Consider the following 24,093-nt stretch of genomic DNA (forward strand, 5'->3'; position numbering starts at 1 on the left):
TATTATTGTGTGTTCCAACAGAAGTAGTAGCTGCTCATTGCTGATTTTTGACTTCTCTAAAAGAGGAATTATTTAGCCAAATTCTAGACGTTTGCGGACTATTAACTGTGAATAATTTCCAGCCTTATTTGCAAAGGCTAAATGCTTGTTCCTTGATCTCTCTTTTATTAGAACTCTTCATTGGGTTTTTGAGCTGGCACCTTTTTCTCTCATTATATCGATTTGTTTAGAAGCGTGAGTTTCCTTTATGGAACATGCTTGTTGTATTATTATCATACTGCCTGTGATTTCAACAAATATTTTATTCTACTTTATAATCAAATATCGATTGATGCATCATATTAACTTTAAATAGTGAAATTCAAAGATTTGTGCCTAATGAAGAAATACATGAAAAGCTAAAATATTTGAAAATAAAACCCTTTATCTCACACTAATTGTCTTTATTAACTGAAATCTAAAGTCTTGGGGCCATATGTATCAAGCTAATTAGCATTCGCAATGGTAAGGAATCGCTATAAAAAAGCGATTTTTTACATACATACCGTTTTGCGAATTCTAAATAGCGATTCCTTAAAATTCGCTATTTATAATTCGCAAAACGGAACTATGATACATATGGCCCTTAATGATTTATTGTCTGTGTAGATGATTGCTCCTCATTTCTCTCTGATGAACAACAAAGGTCCATATGACCAGTGGCAGGTGTTCTTTAACGATTACACTGGAAGACTGGGCTATAGAAAACCTGGCTCCCTCAACCTCTTCTTCAGTTGGTCTGTTTAACAGCTTTTTTGTTTAACTCGTTTATATTTGCATTTTGTCAAATCATATAATACAATGCATTAAGCAGCACTTTTAATAGTTGTGCATTTCTGACCTTGGCGTGACTTCTTGAAAGGTCAATGGAGGTACAGAGGAAACAAAAGAGAAGAGTCAAAAGTAGGATTCACAATAAAGGCAATCACATTATGGGGGAGGTTGCTTCTAGGGTAGAGTGCCTGTTTTAGAAAATGCAGCAAGGATATTTGCCATGCAATATGAACCAAAAACAACCACTTGTCCTGGATTGGGCCGCACCTGCTGACGCATGACAGATGTAACCAAGTACCTCTGTGGCAACATGACGACCAACGTATAGTGGGAGGAATGTGTTATGTAGTTTGTGATGTGCAGTGATACCGGGGCATTGTCAAAGGCTAATCATGGCGGGCCCCTTGCTGAGAATATCCTCGATCCTGCACATGTTGGCAAGTAGTTCCATCAGAGGTTCATCTCAGACAGAGTCAATAGGGTATTTGCACAAGCACTTGGATTCCCTTTGGTGGAGTGCCTTACTTTCAGTGTGGTCCCAAGCCTCCAGGGAAAGGACCCAGCTGGCTACCATGGGGGATTTCCACCTGCACGTAATTTGGCGCATGGCCAGTAGGAGTGTCAGATCTCTAAAGCTTCTGGAAGCTTTCTTAGGGCGATGGAGCAAGCTCAATTAGGAGACCTCCCATGTGTGTAGGGTGATGTGTCCCATGCAGCAAGATAATTGGGTTGTGATATCTAGCCAGTAATGGGCAAGGGAGGGGCAGAGTCAAAGTATATGTTATAGGTCAGCAACGGATATGTGACATCGAGGGCAGGTAGCGTCAGTGCGCTAAAAATAGCGATTGATCTTAAGAGGAGTAAGGTATGCTCGTGCCGCACATTATATCAATCTGAAGCTGGCTTTGCGGGATACCCAAGAAGGTCTGCCAAGGTCCACGTTCCAATGTTGTCGCAGCTGGGTGAGAGGTTTAACGGTGTAGGAGCACAGTGAGCTGGCTGTCCACCTCATCAGGTGTTGGCTATCCCCCATGGTGGGAATGTATTGCATTGTATAGTGCAGTTTAGGTTACTGTTGGAAGTTGTACCAGTGCACGCCCAGTGAGAGCGTGATGGAGGTGTATAGTAGGGTGTAGGAGAGTAGGGTCTGCTATCCTATGGTCACCCCAAATTTTTGCTTTTTGCTTCACTGGTTTTCGACTACTGAGGCTGTGGGCCTGCTAATCAGACCCCCAGCCTGCTGTTCTCTCTCTAAATTATTGATACATGTGCTATAGGTACATACCACAATTGGAAATGGACTCCTTGTCAGCCCCTGTACCATGCACTATAGGTGCTCAGGGCATAGGTGCCACCAAGGCCTACCAGGGGCTGCAGCATATCTTTTGCCACCCCTGGCTGGTTCTTAAATTGACACAACTGGCTGATCACTCAGCTGGGGCAAGGTGGTGTAATCACCCCTTGCTTAGATATAGTATACCTATATCTAAACCTATATCTGGACACATATAAACCTGTGAGTCACTCCTATGGAAGGCCTTATCAATTCTGGAGGCAGAGTGCGTGGTTTAATGTGAGATGGAGCTCTAGCATGAGCTGAGCCTGTCTGCAGCCGTCGGGAACAAATCCCTAAGCTGTTTCAGGATAATGCCATACCATATACTATTAAGTGCATTATAATCCTCGCGGTTATATAGCAACTTTGGTTTGGTTTTATCAAAACATGTCGTGTAAGGTGTCATACGATTTGGAATACTATCCCCTCGCCAGTTCTGGCGACGGGGATAGCATTCCACCCCTCTAGAGGGGTAAGACATGTTACTTTACTGAAATGCGGTTAATTTCTAAAAGAGCCTCAGATCCACAAAATGGATGCTTCTGCCACAGACACAAGTCTGACCCCCTGTAGCTGACCGAAACTCAGCCAAGGGGCCTGGACAAAGGGTTTCCTGTCGCAGGGAGGTGTCACACCACCCCAGACAGGAGTTAGTGGATTGTAGCAGGGAGGTTTGAAAGAAACCAGACACTGCATGGGGAGCACAAGGCTGCCCCTTGCATAATCCGGTCAAACCGGTTCTGGGGCACACCAGCCCCAGTCCCAGCGCTGCCTGGATCAAAGGAAAGGGGTGTATCCACCCCCTTCCTGGGTCCCACCCATAGGAGGGGACCTAGCAGGTAATCCAGCCCCCCAGATTCGAATAAGAGTGGGAGCAGTGCCAAAGCACTTCAGATTATCCTGATGAAACATAAGAAACAAAACTCTGGACCCTTCGACATCCTACTCAATGTAGAAGACTGAAGAATCTCCCTTGTGGTCAAGGAGTGACCACCCTGTGCAAACAGGCACCATCCAGCACCTTGACGTCTGCTTTGTTGCAGTTCCCGCCGGAACTCGAGCAACAGAGATCAACGAGATCAAGCTTGCCTGCCTTTTAACAGCCCGATTCACAGTCCCTGCAGAGCTGAGACCCGTGGAGGCGACCGAAAGTGTTGGGCACGCCATCTTGGAAAGACCACGAGATGCTGACCGTGCAGCCCACGAGTGACCCTCGAAGCTGTACACCGGGGTTTGAGAAGCCCCAACCCTAAGCCACTTTTGCACCGAAGTTCAGCCCTCCACACTCTACGAGTGCTGCGTGGGGCCCTTCTGCTTCTTTTGGCTTAACGCATTGGCCAGTCCCTTGCCAGCTGGCTTGTGGCCCCTGTGCCGACGAAAACCGAAATACAACTTGGGATTCTGGTTGCTCTACATTTGCACCCACTCCCCTGAAAAAGGAGTACCCACTCTGACCCTCCTGGTCCGAGTGAGAAGCAATCTCCTGGTTCCGTGTGGATTGCTTTTGCCAAGTGTTGTTTGCTCCAATCTTGAAGCCAACAGCGTCGACGGCGAGAACCTTTGTGGGACAGATCGTGACCCGCTCCTGGACTTCGTATATGCCCCAGAGCCCACGTGACAGCGGAGAGAAGCTCCTCGACATCCACCTGATTGCGCCCGACATTGCCTGGTTCCTTCCTGGTTCCACCCTGGTCACTGCTGAGTGACCCAGACTCTGTCCCCTCTGCTTTCAGGTACTTTTCAACTTCAATCCACCCTTGGATCCCACCGGACACTTCTCCTTCACAGAGCCTGCAGCCTCTTCAGCTTCAAGCACCAAGAACCAGCGTGACTAAAACCCGACACTACTTCGACCCTGTGCACCCGCTTCCTGTGGGTGAGGTAACATTGCAACGCCAGTGTTCCCACACTGGTACACACCTCTAGGGCCTGTGTCTTAAGTTTTGTCTTTCTAGGTTCAGCGGAAGTGTCCTAAAACTCTATTGGCTTAACTTTTACGCACCATTGACTTGCATTGGTGCATGCGTGTGCTTTCAGCACTGCACCCGAATCCCGCAGGCTTTTCCCGACTTCAGCATTGCTTGTCCCGACTGCTCCCAGCGATCCCTAGGCCCTAGGCCTAACCACTGTTCGATTAGTATCTCTTATACCACTTTCTTAGTATATGGTCTGAGTGGCCCCTCGCCCTCATCCATAATTGTGCAACTTTGTATGTTATACTGTGCTTTTGATTTAACGCTTGTGCCCCTTTGTTCATAAAGAATACTGGGGATTATTTTAAGTAATAAATACATATATTTTTATAATATATACTTGTGTGGTGTCCTTTCATTTGATATTACAGGACTGTGATTGGTAAAACAGCTCGCTTAACACGACCTCTTGAGTTAAGCCTTTAAGGCTGCTTAGTCTATGCTACCATTAAGATAGCTTGTCTACAAGGTTGACTTACAACCAGACACCATAAGGGAAAGCTTGGACTGATACAAGGTGGTTCCAGAATTGGAAACATCATATATCAGGCCAACTTCTCACATAGGGATATCAGTGTCAGTAATGAGCTCTTACATGGTAAGGAGCACTCTATATCGGTAGAGATCTCCCAGTGTGTTTAACCCCCATTCATGTAAGTGGCTCTACTCTTGTGAGAGTGTCACCATCGTGCCACGTGGCATACCAAGAAGTGGCATAGCCAGAGCATAGGGTGGGGTAGCCATGTGAGGAATAGACTCCTCCTAAGCAGTGATGCGCTACTCATTGCCTGAGTGAGTGGGGCAGTGATGACTTTGTGTGGGGGCAGAACAGGTGGAGAATTCGGGGAGAGCTCATGGGGGTTAAGCAGAAGCAGTGTCCTCCAGTTAGTGACCCACCAGCCATCGGGCTACCCATTGCATTTGGGAGGCCAAGTAAAAGTTCTCAAACTTTGGGATGTCTAGGCCTCCCATATCAGTTGACAGATAACCCTGTGTCTAGTGCATGCATTCTGGTAGCTGCGACATTGCTAATCTCAGGTGTGTGTGGTCCTTCGCCTAAGGGGATCTCCCACTGGCAGCCCTGCTCACGCAGCACATGCGCCAATGGCTCCATCGGCCAGTGAGAACAACAACAGGGACAGTGGGCAGCCTTGTCGAGTGCCTCTGTGGACAGGGATCATATTCGATATTAGCATTCCGGGTTTACCCTGGCCTTGGGATTGGTGTATAAAAGCTTGACATTATAAAGGAAATGAGAGCCCAGGCCATTACGGGTGAGCACTTCAAACAGGTAGGGCCACTCCTGGGAGTCGAAGGCCTTCTGGAAGTCGAGCCCACAGCAAACTGACTTTGGCCTGTTTAAGTGTTGGTCACATTTTACTTCTGCCCACTACAGCATACAGCAGGAGTCAATGGGTCACCCTACTTCCGGCATTGACTGTCTTGCAACATGAGTGAGTGTATTTTTCTTAATCACAGTCACACATTTGTTGAAAAAGTATTGCACTTCACTTCCATGGCTATTGGGTCATTACTTTACTATGCCAATGTCTTGTACTTTCAATTCTTTATGCAATTATTTTAAACATCCTACAGTTTTTAAACATTTGGTCAGGTTAATATACTTGAAGGCTAATAGTACTTTTTCTTGGAACTAATAGGATTATTTTGCAGTGATGTGCACTAAAACTATAAAGGGTAGCTATGTCTGTTTTACGTACACTTGCTGGTAATGAAGGTTACATATTGTTCTATTAAACTTGTGTGCAATGAGTAATGCATTTTTAAACTACAATTTGTATTTCAAACTTATAGCCACCATGTTCAGATGCCAACAAATGTTCATATGTTTCTTCTTTTTATTTTTGTTGCATATTCTTTCATTAAAGAAATTTAAAAAATGAGCATTGCACCAGCTTGCCAACACCAGGTCTATTAGCTGTGCTAATACTTGTTTTTACTACTAAATACACTCACCAGCAGCAGTCTCCTGCAGCACCATCAGATGTATGAAGTCAAACGTTCCTACCCATTATTCCTGGGACAGTTGCACACATCTGAAATGCACATGGTGGTGACTGATTCACTAAATCAATATAAGCAGTAAATATTCCACAGTGATGCAACTGTCCTGAGTTACCTATCTTTGCGCAAGAGCTGAGCCTTCAAATTTCACATCCTACCCTAATTCCAGGTGGTAATGTGCAATATTTTAAGTTCTCTAGCTTTGCCATGCAAGTATTCAGTGGCTCAATTACTCTCAGTTGCTCGACTTGCGCCCGTGACCAGTGATATACAATCACTTGCTCCTCTTCATCAGAGGTTTAATGTAAAAACAAGAGGCAAATTTCGGGGGGGGGGCTGAAAAATATTTTGGGTGGGGGCTAATTCTTCCAACCATAGACAGAGTGGCTATAAGAAGGGGTGAAAAAAAACACAACAAAAGCCTAATTTACAAGTAAATGGTCTTTTAAAGACCTGTTAAGTACTCGGGTGCGGCTGCAATTAGATGGTCGCACAGCCCGCAAAGCTGTGTCAGCCCGCGCTGACACTCGGACGGGGGGATGGAGGGGGGGGGACTGAAGCCCCGTGAGCCCAATGGGTGTTGCGCGTCTGATGGGTGTACCTGAAACTCAATGTTTTTGTACAGCCAGTTATTCAGAATTGTCTGTTTCACTGGTTGTAATGAAGGCTTCTTCCTAGTACATCCTCCTTATCCATGTCTACACCCTAGATCATGCCGTCACTTCACATAGAACGAACAACGGTTCATTCTCAATATTTAGATCTACTTGTCAGTTTGTATCCACCATATTTGTACTGATATGTATAAGATAAACGTATACACCCATATATGGAATGGAAATGTGATAACATACATTTGCACAGAACTTAATCTTATAATTATTTATACTATACCAAGAATGTACCTCAGATTCTACAATATTTAAAGAAAGTGCATTAGATTGTGTTTCTTATTGTACCTCCTTGAGGACAGGGAGTCCAAAATGTCAATCTGTCGTGCTTCCTCCCATAAAATGGTTTTGCATGTATTTCCTCCACTTTTTGATGGATGGATAATTCTTAAAACCAAGAATATTGTTTTGTTGAAGGGCATTTATTGGTATTAGTTTGAATTTTTGCTGAATGTTCATTCGACAACATTTTTACTTGCCTTTATGTCAGAGCAAAATAATATTTTTTTGCAAGGGTATGTAAATACACATACACATCTGCATGGTCATATGTGCCAAAGTTCTTTAGCAAGATCTTTTCAGAGTATATGGTTGGTCTGTACTATTTCCGTCCTCTGAATCTGTGCAGTTAGAACATTGGTAACAAGACCCATGACCCTTCCAGGTAGGTCGCTCCCCCTCCGCACAGCACTGCCCGTGCCCGTTCTCTCCCTCGCTGCCCCCTTGTCTCTCTGCCCAGTTTCCCTTCTGCTCCACTCGCTGCCCGTGTCTCTCTGTCCGGTTTTTCCTTCTGCTCCCCTCGTGGCCCCCGTGTCTCTCTGCCCGTGTTTGCCTTCTGTTGCCTAGCTGCCCCTGCATTTCTATGACCTTTTTGCCTTCTATGTCACTCGTTTCCCCCCATTTTTTGTGACCTTTCTGCCCTTTCTTGTGACCTTTGTGTCTCTGTGCCACTCATTTCCCCCCATTTTTTGTGACCTTTTCTGCCCTTTCTTGGGACCTTACTGCCTCTGTGCCACTCGTTCCCCCCCCATTTTTGTGTGACCTTTTCTACCCTTTCTTGTGACCTTTGTGCCCTCTGTGCCACTCGTTTCCCCCCATTTTTTCTGACCTTTTCTGCCCTTTCTTGGGACCTTTGTGCCCTCTGTGCCACTCGTTTCCCCCAGTTTTTTTAGACCTTTTCTGTCCTTTCTTGGGACCTTTCTGCCTCTGTGCCTCTCGTTTCCCCCCCCTGTCTTTTGTGACCTTTTCCGCCCTTTCTTCTGGACCTTTTTGCCTCTGTGCCACTCGTTTCCCCCCGTTTTTTGTGATCTTTTCTGCCCTTTCTTGTGACCTTTGTGCATCTGTGCCACTCGTTTCCCTCCGTTTTGTGTGACCCTTTTCTGCCCTTTCTTGTGACCTTTGTGCCTCTGTGCCACTTGTTTCCCCCCATTTTTTGTGACCTTTTCTGGCCTTTCTTAGGACCTTTCTGCCTCTGAGCCACTCGTTCCCCCCGTTTTTTGTGACCTCTTCTGCTCTTTCTTGTGACCTTTGTGCATCTGTGCCACTCGTTTCCCCCTTTTTTTGTGACCTTTTCTGCCCTTTCTTGGGACCTTTCTGCCTCTGTGCCACTCATTTCCCCCGTTTTTTGTGACTTCTTCTGCTCTTTCTTGTGACCTTTCTGCCTCTGTGCCACTCGTTTCCCCCATTTTTTGTGACCTTTCTACCCTTTCTTGTGACCTTTGTGCCCTGTTTGCCACTCGTTTCCCCCTTTTTTTGTGACCTTTTCTGCCCTTTCTTGGGACCTTTCTGCCTCTGTGCCACTCGTTTCCCCCCCGTTTTTTGTGACCTTTTCTGCCCTTTCTTGGGACCTTTCTGCCTCTGTGCCACTCATTTCCCCACATATTTTGTGACCTTATCTGCCCTTTCCTGGGACCTTTCTGCCTCTGTGCCACTCGTTTCCCCCTCAATTGTTGTGCCCTTTTGCCTTCTTGTTTTCCAGCTGTTCCTCCCTCCCACCTCCCCATATAGGCCGGCCACTGCGCGGTGAGGAGAGCGACCCTTGACCCTTCCAGGTAGGCCACTCCCCCTCCCACAGCACCGCCTGTGACCGTTCTCTCCTTCGCTGCCCCCGTGTCTCTCTGCCCGGTTTCCCTTCTGCTCCCCTCCCTGCCCCGTTGTCTCTCTGCCCGGTTTTTCCTTCTGCTCCCCTAGCGGCCCCCGTGTCTCTCTGCCCATTTTTGCCTTCTGTTGCTTTGCTGCCCCTGCATTTCTGTGACCTTTCTGCCTTCTGTGCCACTCGTTTCCCCCGTTTTTTGTGACATTTCTGCCCTTTCTTGTGACCTTTTGCCCTCTGTACCACCCATTTCCCCCCATTTTCTGTGACCTTTTTGCCCTTCCTGTGACCTTTTTGCCTTCTGTGCCACTCGTTTCCCCTGTATTCTTGTGACCTTTTTGCCCTTTTTGTGACCTTTCTGCCCTCTGTGCCACTCGTTTCCCCCTCAATTGTTGTGCCCTTTTGCCTTCAGTTTCCTTCATCGCCCCTCACTGCCCCCGCAACTGCGTCCCCTGCGGCTCCCCCCTTACTGCCCATTCGCTGCCCCTGCCTCCCGCCCCCCAGCTGCTCCTCACTCCCACCTCCCCACACATGCCGGCCGCTGCGCGGTCGCGCCGCTGGCGCGTGGCAAGCCTGTCTGTGCCCGCCCGTGCCTGGACCACGCCCAGCACCAGAACCCCTGGCCCCCGCACCCGCCACCACTACGACGCCAGCACTCTGCACGCGTTCAAACCCGGACAGACCCACAACTGCTTCAAGGCCGCGCCGAAACGCACACACAGTGCCTCAACCTGCCGGAACTGCAGCTACACCAGCCACAGAGCCGACAAACCACCCGCCAAGAAAGACCTCAACCACCTCCGATGCACACTACTGAACACCCGCTCCGCACGCAAACACGCCGTCGAGCTCTGGGACCTGCTCAACACAACCTCCCCAGACATCACCTTCCTGACAGAGACCTGGATGAACAACTCCTCCGCACCCGACATGGCCATAGCCAACTCAGACGGCCACAAGATCACCCGCAGAGACCGCACCAACGCAGTCGGAGGAGGAATCGCCATCGTCCACAAGAACAGCATCAGGGTCTCGACTAGCTCCAACGACGCACTCAGCACCGCCGAACACATGCATTTCCAGATCCACACAGACCCCAACTCCACCCTCAGAAGCACCCTCGTCTACCGACCCCCCGGACCCCCATCGACTACATCCTCCTCAGAGACCTGAACTTTCACCTTGAGAACAACAACGACAACAACTCCACAACCCTGATCGATAACCTCGCCTACCTCGGACTGAGACAACTCGTCACAACTCCAACCCATTACGCAGGCCACGCGCTCGACCCCGTCTTCTCCTCAAGCCCGCACGTCTCCGTCAGCCACACCACCGAACTACTCTGGACCCACCACCGCTGCATCCACTTCACCTTCCAGAAACCCACCACACACCACCGCACCCAACAGATCCCCCGCCGCTGCTGGAGCAAAATCACCGAAGACCAACTACATGCAAACCTTGCTCTCAGCCCACCCACCGAACCCTCCAACACCGACGTCGCTGCCCACAACCTCAGACGCTGGATCGAGGACTGCACCAACACCCTCGCCCCGTGGAAGAAACCCCCCCACAGAGACACCAGCAAGAGGGCCAGCTGGTTCACCCCAGAACTCCTAGATTCCAAGCAAGCCTGCCGGAAACTAGAGAAGAAATGGCACAGTGAACAAACTCCGGACAGCCACGCAGCACACACGGACGCTGTCCGCAACCACCACCACCTCATCAGGGCTGCCAAGAAGACCTCCTTCAAAGACCGCCTCAACAACAACGCACACGACAGCAAGGAGCTCTTCAACATCGTGAAGGAACTCTCCAACCCCAGCTCCAACACCAACGACATCCCACCGTCGCAATCCCTGTGCGACTCCCTCGCTATCGTCTTCCACTGCAAGCTAGCAGACATCGACAACAGCTTCCACACCCAAACAGCCCCAACAGACAGCAACACAACAGACCCTCTGCACACCATTGACCACATCCCCTTGCTAGTCTGGACCAGCATGAGCGTCGATGAAACCATCAAGACCATGAGCACAATCCACTCCAGCTCACCGTCAGACCCATTCCCGCAGCACGTCTTCAAAAAAGCAAGCAGCTCCATCGCACCCCAGCTACGCAACGTCATCAATCTCTCCCTTGAGACCGCGACCTTCCCGGAGAGCTGGAAACACGCCGAGATCAACGCCCTACTCAAGAAACCCAAGGCAGACCCAAGAGACCTCAAGAACTTCCGACCCATCTCTCTGCTCCCCTTCCCGGCCAAGGTCATCGAGAAAATCGTTAACAGACAGCTAACCCGATACCTCGAAGAGAACAGAATCCTGGACCCTTCCCAGTCAGGGTTTCGCAGCAACCGCAGCATCGAGACCGCCCTCATCGCCGCCACCGACGACATCAGGACCCTGCTAGACAATGGGGAGACTGCAGCACTCATCTTCCTAGACCTCTCCGCCGCCTTCGACACTGTCTGCCACTGCACACTACGCGCACGCCTCCACGCCGCAGGGATCCGAGACAAGGCTCTGGAATGGACCCCCTCCTTCCTCTCCGGCTGAACCCAGAACGTCCGCCTCCCCCGTTCAGTTCCGAAGCCTCCGAGTTCATCTGCAGCGTACCTCAAGGATCCTCCCTCAGCCCCGACACTGTTCAACATTTACATGGCCCTGCTCGCACACATCGCCCAACAGCACGACCTCAACATAATCTCCTACGCCGACGACACTCAACTGATCCTTTCCCTCACCAAGGACCCCATCACCACCAAAGCCAACCTCCATGAAGGAATGAAGGCCATTGCCGACTGGATGAAGATCAGCCGTCTGAAGCTGAACTCGGACAAGACGGAGGTCCTCATCCTCAGCTCCAACCCATCAGCCTGGGACGACTCCTGGTGGCCAACGGCACTGGGGGCAGCCCCGACCCCCACCAACCACGCACACAACCTGGGAATCATCCTCGACTCAACGCTCTCAGTGAGCAAGCAAGTCAACGCCGTCTCCTCCTCCTGCTTCAACACCCTCCACATGCTCCGCAAGATCTACAGATGGATCCCGACAGATACAAGAAAGACAGTCACCCAGGCCCTCGTCAGCAGCAGACTCGACTACGGAAAGGCCCTCTATGCGGGAGCCCCGACCAAGCTCATCAATCGACTACAACGCATCCAAAAAGCCTCGGCATGACAGATCCTCAATGTACCTCGACACGGCCACATCACCCCCCACCTGAGAAACTCACACTGACTCACCGTCAACAAGAGGATATCCTTCAAGCTCCTCATTAACGCACACAAGGCACTCCACAAGACCGGCCCAGCCTACCTCAACAGACGGCTCTCCTTCTACACCCACCACCGCCAGCTACGCTCCGCGGACCTCTCACTCGCCACCGTCCTTCTCCCACCTCGCCGCCAAGACATGGAACACCCTCCCACTGAGCCTAAAACAGACCCAAGACCTGCTGACCTTCAGGAGGATACTAAAGACATGGCTGTTCGATCAGTAGCGGCCCCCACTTACCCCCCAGCGCCTTGAGACCCTCGCGGGTATGTAGTGCGCTTAACAAATGACTGATTGATTGATAGATTGAACAAGAAAAAGTGTCATTCTTTAAACTTTGTTGTTTTTAACAGGTATTTTGTATATACGTATTAGATGAGACAGTAATTCCTTTAAAGCTTCAGCCTCTTTTATGTGCCAACATTGATTTATGAAGAAACAATTTCTGTAATTCCTCTTCCCTTAACATTAGTCCCTTTTTTTATTTTTTGTATACTGGATTTATTTTGGTGACTTTGTTCTGAATACTTAAACACAGTTCAGACATGCTTGTTCATTTGATTTCTTGTATTTAAGTAAATCCTCGCTCTAGGGTGAGTTTGATATAGTCAGCTCCGCTCTTTCTGATAATTTGTCTTTAATTCCTTACAATTCTGTATCTGTTCTGTTTGCTCTTCTGAAATAATTCTCTTCAATCGCACTATTTAACTACAAGGCATATGCTTTTTTCATATGATAAGTGTGAAAGCTATTAAAATGTAATATCTAATCTGTGTCTGTTTGTTTCTTCTATATGTTTGTGCTCCATAGCTCCACGTTTTATGAGATTTTTGCATCCAAAAAGTGAATTTCCCCACTTTGAATGTTCACTGCCAATCTAATCCTTCTAGAAAATACATTGAAAAACGTTATTATGCTTTTCCCTTTGACTTTGTATTGCTGGTCATAAAGTTAATATGCTATCATTATATCTCATGTAATTTGTAAACTACGATTGCCATTCATACTTTCCTAGTGTTATCTTCTGTTCGTAATTCTCGATATACACACATCATCTACATTTTAGAACCTATTATTGATAATCCCGTCCGTTGGAGATTAAAGTCTTGATTCCATTGGAATAAATCGTAAATTAACACGATGTCAATAATACAGAAAGTGTTGTCTTTACATATATAAATATATAAGGGATCAAGTCTTTTCCCGGAGAGATTGATTGAAGATCACTGGACAAGTGCACAAGTGGAACAGTAGAGAGAACTTTAATTCCTAAATATTTGCATATTTTGAGGCTTGGGGTGGGGATCCCTTAGAAACTGACACATGAAATTTTGATGGGAGTGTGCATGGTGGATAAGAAGGGTAGCAAGAGTTTTTCTTCTTTTTCTTCTTTTCTTCACCATGCTTTGTTGGGTTGGCCTGCAGCTGCTGCTTCTGCCTTGGGCAGTGAAGGGACTGGACTGAACTTTCTCTACTTTTTCTGAGTATCTCCAAGGCCCTGGAACCGAGCTGGCCTCCTGTTAAGAAGCCTCAGGGACTGCAAAGACTTCACCAACCTCTAGGTACCGCTCCTGGAACCGCTGTTTCAGTTGCCACAGAGAAGAGGGAACCGCGACCGACTCTGTCACCGACTCCGTCGCTGGCCATGTATCCTGAAGGCACCGCAGGCCACACCGTCTCGCCCTGCACCACAAGCCTTTTCCTCACCGACGCTGTCTGTACGATTGTCGCCGAGCCGCTGCCTGCACCGCATCGAGAGGACACTGCAGCCCTCACCTTCTCGCTTCACTTTGCTGGCCTGGTCTCACCGGCATGTACCCGTGACCACCTCTTCACATGCAGCTGTCCGGCTCGGTCAGCGCCAATTCCCGCCAACCGACTCTGTCACTTGCATCGCAACCTGCTAGCACCGCATCGAGCACTGTCTCGCCCTGCACCGCAAGCCGTGGTCTCACCAACGCCGTCTGCATGATCATCACCCAGCCGCTGCCTGCACCCCATCAAGAGGACACCGCGCCCAGCACCGCTTTCACTTTGCACCGTAACTGCGATGGAAGTCATGACCGGCTCTGTCACCTGCACTGCAACCTGCCAGCACCGCATTGAGCACCGTCTCGCTCTGCACCACCAGTCTTGGTCTCACCGACGCCGTCTGGACGATCGCCACCAAGCCGCTGCTCGCACCGCATCAAGAGGACACCGCACCATGCACCGCTTCCACTTTGCATTGCAACCGGGATGGATGCCAAGGCGGACTCGCACCTCCGTGTGAGCCGCCCTAAGAAAGGTACTGTTAACAAGTCTGTTCACGCTGTTGCTGGCCCGTACCAACGCTGTCAGCTGGAACTTTCGAGACTCTGTTGATTTCAGCATCGCAGTAAGTTCGGACCGAACTACCAACTCGTATGAACTGTGTTTTCAACGTATTTTGCAATTTAAAGACATCTTGCGAATTAACTATTTTTAAAGTACTGTATTTTGGATTTTTATCATATTTGGTCTTGTTTTAAGTATACAAAAATATTGGCTATTTTTCTAAACTGGTGTTGTGCCCTTTGGCAGTTCTTACACTGTATTACTGTTGGTTATGGGCAAATGCTTTACACACCGCTTCTAAGATAACCCTGACTGCTCGTGCCAAGCTACCAAGGGGGTGAGCAGGGGTTATTTTAGGAGTGTAACTGCCTTGACCTGACTAGGAAAAAGGGTCCCTACTTGGACAAAGGTGCAAGCCCTTGCCATCTAGAGACCCCCGTTTCTAACACCACTTATATTGTTAGATCAGATTTATTGATAAAGATCGATGTTCACTTACGTGTGTTAAAGTTAGCACACAAGTAGGCTGCAAAACGAATTTTCTTAGCCTTTTATCTGGTTGTACTCATAACTAAATAAAAATGTTTTTTAAACGTTAAAGTTCTACTGCATGTATAATTTGTCTTTCTGTGTTTTCCTCTTTCATAAAATAGACAAAAAAGAGATCATTCTCATTGTGTTGCTTATTTTCACTTTAACGGTTGCATAATTTTGCACATATATTCAAGACTGATGCTGCGTGTTGGTTCAACCATGATCCTATTAATTATTTAATAGTTCATTGTTTAGGAGTGTAGTGCCATTTCCCCTTCTAAGCAGGTTGAAAGTGATACTTGTTTATTAGCTTTAGGCATATTTTTAGAGTGGCCCTGTTTTAGGTCGCACGATTTTTGAAATATTGATTTGTTTCTGCAATGTCACTTTTATTAATACAGCCCATGATGCCACGTCAGATCATGCAATGGGCATAGGTTTCTACACCTGTCAACCTATAAAATGTGCTTCTTTAGAGATGCGTGCCAGACCTTTCCTTGCTTTCATAATAAGCTCTCTTTATGACAATATTTCTAGGTTACCTTATGTTATTCTATTGCTTTATATGAATTTTTGAATTGCCTGACCAACCTTTTTACTTTCTGTAATGATTCTGAATTTTTTATCAGACTTCTTGATTTGAACTTATAATCGTATCTTGTGTAAGTTTCCTTTATTTGTCTTTGGTCATATTTGCTATTTCAATATTTCACCAGCAAAAATATTATATATTCATAAACAAAAAGGATTAAATGAATGACTGAAAATTACTTTTAAAGCGCAAAAAATGCCAAATGGGGTGAAGGTGCTAATAGCAGTTTGTCTTAGGAATGGAGGAGAAGGCAAGGAAAGAGCTCGCTGACTGACCATTAAAGGGTAAAAACCAGGTCTTTAAGGCCTTGCGAAATAAAGCGTGAGATTGAAGGCAGGAGATAGAATGAGGAAGCGAGTTCCACACCTTGGATGTGGCCACTGAAAAGGCTCAACCTCTCTATCTCAATTTTCAGTGCCTAGGAACAACTAGAAGATGTTTGCCTGAGGAATGTTGCGGTCTACAAGGAATGTAGCGTTGAAACAAATTCCTGACTTGTCCTGGACCTACATTGTCTGGGGCTTTGTGAACTATATGAAGAACCTTAAAGGCAATTAATTTGTACACAGGTAGCCAGTGAAGTTTCTGAATCCCCTCAGAGACTAAAATTTAGGGATATCAATAATTAATTTGGCTGCAGCATTGTGAACAAGCTGCAGTTTAGTAAGAATAGTCCTATTAATATTCCAGGTAGAGAGCATTATAGTAATACAACCTGGACATGACAAGTGCCAAGGCCTCTTGTTTTCGTGCAGAGAGAAGAATGAAAGGAAAAACTTTCCTCAGGGATTTGATTATCCAAAAGCAGATAGAAACTGTCCTGTTTACCTGCAGGTCGAACAATAGGTATATGTCGACCAACACTCCAAGATGTATGTGAAGTCTGTTGGGGGGAGTAAGGACCCCAGCTTATCTGCCCATCACAGATTGGACCACCAAATATCAAGACCTGCTTCTTGTTCCCATTAAGTCTTAAGTATTTTCTCTCCATCCGTGTGGCCACGGCCTGCATACAGTTTTTAAATTGGAGGCAGTCTCATCCATGTCCCTAGAGATAAACACGATAATTTGGGTGTCATCAACATAAGACAAAGCCTTGAGCCCAAAAGGTCTGGAAGTTTTGCCACAGAGAAACATACACGTTGAACAATGTAGGTCTCATAGAAGAGTTCTGAGGCACCTCATATGTGACCCCCAGTTGCTAAGGCTGCTTGACAAGCTGGGTCAGGGAGATGGTATTGAAGGCTGCAGATGCGTCCAAAAGGACTAACGCTGCAGCCTCCTCAGCATCTACCATGGAACGGATGTTGTTGACTGCAGACACTAGTGGCATCTCAGTCCCATGGTTGCTCCTGAAGCCAAACTGAGATACCTCTAGGATTTGGAATTCTTCAAGATAGTTCATAACCTGCGCGTTAAGAGGTTCCTCGAGGATTTTGGTGGGGACAGGTAGCAAGGAAATGGGCTGATATTTATTTCATTCTGTAGGGTCCAAGTTGGCTTTTTTAACATCGACTTAACCACTGCCTTTTTTCAAACTTGAGGAAAGCACCGAGATGTAATGGTTTTAATCAGTATTTCAGTAAGATGGGGAACTATACTCTTAGATGATAATTGCAGGACATTAGGGAGACACGGTTCAAGTGTGGAGCCCTATTTGACACTGAGGGGGTAGAGTTCGGTCTGTTCTTGTGTCATTAGAATGAAACACGATAGACCAGCTATAGGGCTGTCCCCAGTTAACAGGCTGTTTTGAAGGACAAATTTGGCATGAGACTCTACATTAACGGAGTAGGGTTGTACTTCCTGGTATCCCCAAAAAAGATATCCCAGAATGTTCAACAGTTATCATTGATCCAGCTGCAGAAGGAGAGGGGCAACAGTACGGGGACAAAATATGTATTGTGGGCAATAGGTGTGTTGGGGAAGTGCAATGTAGTAAGTCACCTTTTGAGCGCCAATCTATCCACATGTCAAACAGCATCTTGGTGGGGTTAGCATTGTACATGTGGTATAGCCGGGCTTGAGTGAAAAGCCAGCCGAGGTCCCACAGAGGCCGACAAACTACTGTCCTGCCCATGTGGAAATAGTAGTTCTCACTTTCCTGCACTATTTCCTCTACCTCTGCAATTCTTAAACTCCACCTCGTCCATTCTGGCGATTTTATTTCATTTTTTTAACGTTTGAGTCTGCAATGCTCTCTCGGTAACCCTGTATTATATTGATAAGTGCCTTGTTTTCCACAAGAAACTAAAAACGTGCATTTTTACAGCCTCCCTTTAAGCCTCAGCTTCAGCAGGTACGTTTTCCGGATGTCCTAACCATGGAACAGTGCTTTATAAATTTCACTACCAACTTATTTCTGAAGATCCTTAAGGTATTCTCTGTGATTCAGGTATTGTATTCTGTATTTGCTTTTTGTGTGTATGAGAGGACCAAAGTCTGGTAACGCTCAATATTTCGAACCGGAGAAGCGCCGAGGTTGGGATTGCACAGCACCTGGTGCACATGCATTCACATTCTTTCCGAAGAGGATGGAACCTGTGTGCGTGTTTAGAAAATAGTAACATAAGCTGTGACTGGATTGCCACAAATAACAATGATCTATTTGTAATGGCTACTCTCAATGTGTGACAAACCAAAGAATTAACAAAAATAGCAGGTTTCCTTGTGACAGCAGCAGGACATTCAGGATGCTGTCATGGAATATCACTTAAATGTCAGTCCTCTCATATTCACTCACTCATCCACCTATACATTCCCCTCAGTGAGTTACACATCTACTCCAGGGAGCTGTCTCTAACCGATATGCCACTTCTGACGTACCTGTACATGTCTGTGAACAATTAAGCTTGTACTTGTCTGTCCTGCTGAATTTGTTCTCTTGCAATGAAAGAATCCTCTTTTGTGAGATAGGGAGCTTGCTTCGCTACTGCCATGCTGTGCCTGTTTTGTGAGAAAGCAAAGCTTATACTGCTGCTGGCTGATTTGAGCATGTCCTGTGATGGGAAATGATTGCATTGCTGCTGCTCTAGCTGTGCATATCTTCTAAATGATTTTGAAGGAAGGGAGGTGCGTTATTTCTGCCCAGGGTGTATCTGTTCTATGAAGAGGGGCTGTTTCGACATCTGTTGCTCCAGCTTGTAAGAAAAGCCCTATGAGCCAAGAAATGTCTCACAAAGTTTGATGTGGGATACCTGTGGTCCTGTGGAAGGCAACGAACCCTATATGGATGCATGGGGCACTTGTCCAGGAAACTTTAGCTATTGGCTAACTTCTTTGTAAGTGACGACATTCTGAAATTTCACACAGAGCAATATAAAGCCAGGGACTATGAAGCAATGTGTGCTTTTTTGAAAGCAAAATTATTTTTGCTTTTAGTTAATGTTTATTTTTTTAAATTGATGAGCACTCAGCAGCTTCCCAAACAAGTATTTACAAAAACCATAACAGTCAATCAATCAGGACATTTATGAAGCACACTACATACACGTGAGGGTCTCAAGGCGCTGGGAGGGGGGAAGGGTGCAGCTACTGATCGAAGAGCCAGGTCTTGAGGAGTCTTCTGAAGGCCAGTAGGTCTTGGGTCTGCCGTAGTTTAGTGGGGAGGGTGTTCCAGGTTTTGGCGGCGAGGTGGGAGAAGGATCTGCCACCGGCGGTCGTTCTTCGGATGCGAAGGACTGTGACGAGGGCGAGGTCTGCGGAACGAAGTTGGCGGGTGGGGGTGTAGAAGCTGAAACGTCTGTTGAGGTATGCTGGGCCGGTGTTGTGGAGGGCCTTGTGTGCGTGGAGGAGGAGCTTGAAGGTGACCCTCTTGTTGACGGGGAGCCAGTGCAGGACTCTCGGGTGGGGAGCGTTGTGGCTGCGGCGGGGGATGTCGAGGATCAGACGTGCCAAGGTGTTCTGGATGCGTTGCAGCCATCTCAGGAGCTTGGTCAACGTTCCTGCGTAGAGGGCGTTTCCGTAGTCCAGCCTGCTGGTGATGAGGGCCTGGGTGACTGTTTTTCTCGTTTCGGTGGGGATCCACTTGAAGATCCTGCGGAGCATGCGGAGGGTGTTGAAGCAGGATGAGGAGACGGCGTTGACTTGCTTAGACGTGGAGAGGGTGGCGTCGAGGATGACCCCTAGGTTGCATGCAAACATTGATAAATTAAAAGGCTAGTGGACCACGCCAGACCTACTGACTTTGCCAATCCTTGTTCATCTTCTCGAAGGGAGACACCAGTAAAAACCATGTTTAGCTTGCCCAAATACATTTTTACGGTTGGTCTGGCAGTTTAACAAATGGGTGACATGAATGTTGATATAAGGGTCATAACCTTAAGCAGAATTAGGACTGTACGACAAGTAAACAGTGCTACTCTCAGATGTTTCCCAGTGCTAGATGTGGAACCCAGTGGTGAATCATTACTAGGGCTCCCGGTTTGTGATATTTATCTTTTGACATTTTCATCCATATTTATTAAAATTTAATTTTTGCTAATTTTATCTTTATTCATCCTTTTTTATTTAGTTTTTCGTGTATAAATGAAGCTGCACTGGATATATTTCCACATTTACTTAACGGAAAAAGGACATTCACATTTGAATGTCCAAAAGGGTTTTAGCTGTATACAGTACAATGCAATAATTTGACATTATGTGCATTATAGAACAGCATAAACAGCTTTATAGTTGCACTTATTTAGGCTTCATTAGGAAATGTCTTTTCTTTTTTTTAACACACACCCCCACTGGTCAATCTGCACACCTACTGATTGACAGTAGTGAGGATAATCCAAAAAAGAACAATTTTCTATATTTAAAAATAAATACAGACAGGAAACAGATATTTTTATGTTCACATTTGTCAGTTAAAACCAATAAAAATTGAAATTGGGAGCCCTAATTATAACACATTGGGTAAAGCAGGGATCATCTTCTTATATGAGTACAGGAATGTATGGTCATTTCATAATAGGTTTGACTATTTCTTTCATGACTGTTGTATGTCTTGTATGTTTGTGTTTGATGGAAAGTGGATTATTAGTAGTGTTAAATATGCATCTACCAACGACAATAATTCCACTAACACAATATAGGCTTAAAATAGGTCCTAGAACATTATCCCCATGCTCAACCCTTGGTAGCTTGCCTGCGAGCAGGCAGGCTTAACTTCAAAGACAGGTATGTAAAGCATTTAAAAGCACAAATTCAGTAAATAACTAAGACACATCTCACAGTAAAAATCCAACACCACTTTATAAAAATAGAAAATATTTTTGTTTTTAAAATGACACCAAAACATCCAATGTAGGGAAGCAGAGATAGGAATTTTTAAAATAGTTAGCACTACACAACACATAGAAACCTATAGCGCCTTTTGGGACATCTGGTCGCGTTAGACCTGGACAAAGTCAAAGTTTCAAGCTAACCACGATGGAGCCCTACGTGGCTACCCCACGCAGTAGGTCCCAGTCAAAGTTTTTACCTTATGACCTAAATACTTTTCCGGAGCTTTTGTTCCCAGAGTCCCTTGAAGCTCCAAGCCAGTCCAGGTTCGGTAAAGATTTGCCTGCTTGCCTTGCGACGAGCTCCTGGTCAAACCTATGGAAGTTCGACCTTCGGGGATTTCTAGTGGGATGAACCAGAGATCAAGGCTGGCTCGTGGTTGAAGGTGAGCAGCTTGGCTCTTGCGATTGGTTCCGGTCATCTTTTCTTCGTTCGGACTTGGAAACTTTTAAAGAGCTTTTTCACCTGGGGCCCCTCGATTCTGTGAAAGTTCGCTAGTTTGGGTTTCCACCAACTCCTAATCAAACTCTGGAAGTCAGACCTCTAGAGCTTTCGAGTGGGATGAACTTGGACGGCAGCCGGCTAGCAGTTGAGTGTTGCCGGCTTGACTGGCCAGGTCTAGTCGGTCCACTCATGGAGGTTTTTTCAAAGTTGCTCCAAACTTTTTCAAACGTCTGGAACTTCCTCTGAGGGTCCCAAAGTGTCAAAAACTTACTCCAAGCTCCAAGATGGTCTTTGAAAGTTTGGCACTTCAATTTTCACAATCCACGTGGACAAAACCCTTACAAATCCAGTGGTAGGACTTCAGGCTGGGGATTCTTGGTGGTGGTGGTTCAGTTGAGCTCTGTTAGCCTGGAGCTTGCAGAGAGTCCACTCCTTAGTCCTGTTGAAGCAGGTTTGATGCAGAGGGTTGTAGTTCCAGGTTGTGCAGCAAGGACAGTCGGTCATAGTGCCTGGTTGATGCAAATCGAACTTGCAGCAGTTTCAAGCAGCAGATTTGAGAGGCACTCCCAGATACTTTTTCAGTGTTCTCTGGGGTTACACAGGAGGGCACTCCTGTCCAATGAGGTGCAGGATGACACCTCAGAGCATGACCATTTCCTCCAAAGTGTGGCATAATTGTCTCCCCGAGAGCACTATTTCTCCCACCAGAGAGGCAAGAGCTGACCAAACCAACCTCCAGGATGGCTCATCTTCATATTCTCCTTTCCCTGGCATCTGCACATTACTTCCTTAAGCCTGCCATCTGGCGGCTGGGTTCAAAGAGTAGGGGTGTAAATGAAACTGATTTCTCCTGCTTGTCTCCTTCTTCTATTGAAGATTAGTGTTTACAACCTCTCCCCCTGGCTCTGGTATTCCTATGTAGCAGAACCCTCTCCTCCCAGAATGGCTCCTTCACCCCAGGGCTAAGTTTCACCTCAGCAAAGCAGCTCTTAACTCTGACCTATCAGGACATACCACTGGAAGGCTGAATTGTGGCTTCCAGACAAGAAAGACTTATAACTTCTTGTTTGTACATTTTAATGCAACAATATCATATTGTTGGATTTGTCAATACCATTCTAGTAAGTCCTTGAATTATATTTGGGATTATTAGTTAATAACTTCTTTTTTCTAAGTTCAAAGAAGTTCAAAGAAAACGTTTATTGAGAAGGCAAAATAAAAATAGATATATAATAATACAATAAACAATATAAAATCATATGAGAGAATAATCACAAATTTAGATAAAACTTATTACGTGGAAGCATCAAGTATACATGACTGGAGTGGAATGCCAGAATAAATATAGAGAGGTAGTATTATCATTCATAGAACACTGTAATCTTTATAAGATAGGCAAAAAAGACATGGACAAATGCAAAATAGTATACTATTAAGTTGAGGAATGTCACGGAGGTTGGGCAACTTCCTGTTGTATGGGAGTTTGAGAAAAAGACAGTCTAGCACTAGCCTCAATGTGGTTTGTAACCGGTGACCAGGTGACAGGTGACCATAGAATTAAGCGTTTTGTAGCTAAATCAATAGGATGAACAAGAGCTGTGTCTAACCTGTGAATGTAGCATATAGCATACCACCAGGCCTAAAAAGGATAGCTTGGTAAAATAGTTCCAATTTTTGGTGATCGTTGAAAGGCGACTGCTATCAAGAGATCTACAATCTTGATATTATGAATACAATTGTCCCAAACAGGTGATAGGCTTCCTAAAAAAGTGAACAATGGAGAAAGGGACACTGGGGCTGTAGTGTAGTTCCTATTATCCCAATAGGCTCTGCGCATTGGAATAATACCTTCAATAGTATAGGCCTAGACCAGACGTTAACTAGGTCTACTACTGTCGATATTAGACTTAAAGTTTTGGGTTTGCCAGCTAGCTCAGAGTTCACTAGAAACTTTCTCGAATAGGCAAGGAGGAGTTGAACCTCCCTGGATAGACAAGAAGGGATTTAGTTTCTGACAACCATAGAACATGACAACTTTGCTCTCCCCTAATCAAGAGTGTATCTCGAGAGTCGTGTGAACAAAAGGCAATTTATTTTACTCAGTCAGTACGTGCATTCTTAGTCTCATCAGATTGTAGAGAAAAGGAAGAGACGGGCGTGTTCAATAAAAGATGTTATTTATTGATCAGTCTCTTTTCTCATACAAGAGAAATGGATCGATATTATTGCAATACTTATGGTTAAGTAAAGTGCATACATTAAAAGCAGAAGTATAAAATAATACTGTAAAAACATTGATATGGTTTCTAAGCCATATGAAGGTTTAAAATGAATAAGATATATTACATACACATATACATTTGACTAATCGTACTCAACTGGTGTTTCTAACTACGCCTACCCCGTGTACCTGACCTAAGTCTAATGCGTGGGCGGGAATAGAAAGTTACAGTTTAAGTTAAGTTTGTTTTGCCAAGTGACTGACTAAAGAATTCTCTGTGAGGGGTTATTCAGTTCTGTACCTGGAATCTAGGATGGATGAGGGATGGTATCTCTCGTCTCTGGTCTCGATATCCCAGGCTGCCTGCGAGGGCTACCCGTAAGCGCCGGAGCTGGATTTCTCGGCAGGAGAAAGGCAGCGTCTCGTTCTCAGCACGTCAGGAAGGCGGGGCTGCGCCAGCGGGGTCTGCTCTGCTCTGGGCTTCGGCAAGTCTGGCTGCTCTGATCTCGTCACCACCGCGT

Source organism: Lissotriton helveticus, chromosome 10 (assembly GCF_964261635.1).
Source record: "Lissotriton helveticus chromosome 10, aLisHel1.1, whole genome shotgun sequence".
In the NCBI taxonomy this organism is placed as follows: Eukaryota; Metazoa; Chordata; class Amphibia; order Caudata; family Salamandridae; genus Lissotriton; species Lissotriton helveticus.